The sequence below is a fragment of the Wasmannia auropunctata genome, unplaced genomic scaffold, assembly GCF_000956235.1.
Source record: "Wasmannia auropunctata unplaced genomic scaffold, wasmannia.A_1.0 LD334572.1, whole genome shotgun sequence".
In the NCBI taxonomy this organism is placed as follows: domain Eukaryota; kingdom Metazoa; phylum Arthropoda; class Insecta; order Hymenoptera; family Formicidae; genus Wasmannia; species Wasmannia auropunctata.
Genome location: NW_012028318.1, coordinates 20,663 through 22,801, shown reverse-complemented (window position 1 = coordinate 22,801; position 2,139 = coordinate 20,663). Strand labels below are relative to the sequence as shown.

The following is a 2,139-nucleotide window of genomic DNA, read 5'->3' as shown; positions in this document are numbered from 1 at the left end:
AATTGCCAATAAAAATTTAAATATATATGTTGTTTCTTCGTTTCTTCACGTACATGATTAAGTTTCATGCAACCCTGGAAAAAATTTTAATGAATAACTACAAAAAGCTACAAAAATAGAAATTTTGTAGAAATTTTTATTATTTCGTATTAATTTGTATATTTTTGTAAAAATATTTATTTTGAGATAAAAACACCTACGCAATGATACCACAAATTACAATTTTTTAAAATCAAAAAAATAAAAATAGTATTTCATGAAAATCCACAATTTTTTAGCAAATTGTACAAAAATTTACAAATTTTTTAAATGAAAAAAACAACAAAATTTTATGTAATTAAAACAGACCCGGCATGGCTTGACTTATTAACATATAATTATGACAGAATATATATATTTTATTTCTATTTTATTTATATTTATACTAGTTAAACACTTGACACCAAGCCATTCCTGATATATACCGGAGATACTTAATAAATATATATGTATGTATTAAACAGAAATTTACATTCGTTGAATAGTTATTTAAATTATATTAATTAATGTTAACAACTATTTCATGATAAAATCTTATTAAAGTTTTCTTTCATAACTAAAAAATATAAAATAATTATTGTTTGGATGATTTAGTTATAAAAATGTAAAAAAAAATTTTGCATACATTTGGTAGTAGACGTTAATAGCTTCTTAATCCAATACAGTTTTATATTATGTTATATTTATTTGTATTTTATTTTGATTATCGATCATGTTATTTTATGTTAACATTTATAAAAAAATAGATATTTATCTTTTTCATAACTTTATTGATCTGATCTATCACCGATATGTATTCATTAACATCAAGTAATCATGGATCATCACGAAGTGTCTGCAGTTGCCAATCACAAAAGTTAAGCAGCGTTGACGGCAGTCGTGGCTTGGATCGTCGTTTAGAACATAATTGTAGATTGGCGTAGTTTTACGTACGAATTTGTAGATTAAATATAATCACAAATTTTGACAATCTACAAAAGTGTTCCAATTCTAACATTTTTATGTAGATTTTTTTGTAGCATTTTTTAAATTTCTGTAGAATTTCATAGGTTCTGACAATTATTTTTTTTGCAGTTTTTTGTAATAATTTTTATTTTTTTTTTAAATTTTGTAGAATTTGTTCGTCTGAGAATGCAATAAAAAAATACAAAAATTGACAAAAGTGTTCCAATTCTAGCATTTTTATGTAGATTTTTGTAGCATTTTTTAAAGTCATGTAAAATTTTATAGATTTTCTCAGTTATTTTCTGTAGTTTTTTGTAGAATATTTTTATTTTTTTTAGAATTTTGTAGAAATTTTTCCGCCAGAGAATATGCATGGTCTATCCCAAAAGTAACGAGACTAATTCTGGAAAACCGTTTTATTGAAAACAATATTTTTCAAAGTAGGATTCTTGAATATCAATACAGCAGTTTCAGCATCACTTCCACTCTTCGTAGCAGCGCAGGAAGTTCTGACCAGATATGCCTTCCAGAGCACTCATTACGGCTGCTTGGACCTTTCTAATCGTCCCAAAACCATGAACCACCGTTTTGGAACGATTAAAAAGGTCCAACTGCGACGAGTGCTCTGAAAGGCAAGTCCGATCGACTTCCTGCACTACTATGAAGAGTGGAAGTGACACTGAAATCGATATATACGTTCAAGGATTCTATTTTGAAAAATATCAAATATATTTTCAATAAAACGATTTTTCCAGAAATAGTCTTATTACTTTTACGACAGACCATGTATATTAGGGTGGGTAAAAAATAGATTAGATAGAGAAAAAATTTTTGAAAATTGATTAGTAATACCCTCTAAAAGTTAGCTATGGATTTCAATATAATCTGGGTAAAATTTCATCAAAATCGATTAATATCTTCAGGTTATCTCTCGACCTTGAACTTAGTAAGTTTATGCATTTCTTGGATAGATGTGTCAAAATTTAAAAAAATATTTGAATTCCAATACCATTTGGTATTACCTGTTGTTTTTCGGTCGTTAAACACGAATCCGAGGTCAGATGTACACATTTCCAAATGTCAGATCCGGTATATATTCTTATACAGGATATCCCATTTTAAATCATATATTAAGGTAAATATATCGATGAAGGG

At 26.8% G+C, this 2,139-nt stretch overlaps 1 protein-coding gene across 1 annotated transcript in view; it reads right to left on the bottom strand.

The window, feature by feature from the left end:
• Positions 1-2,139, bottom strand: part of LOC105458257 (monocarboxylate transporter 10-like) — a gene marked incomplete at its 5' end in the record, with an annotated part of 17,442 nt that overhangs the window by 2,160 nt on the left and 13,143 nt on the right. The window lies entirely within an intron of this gene.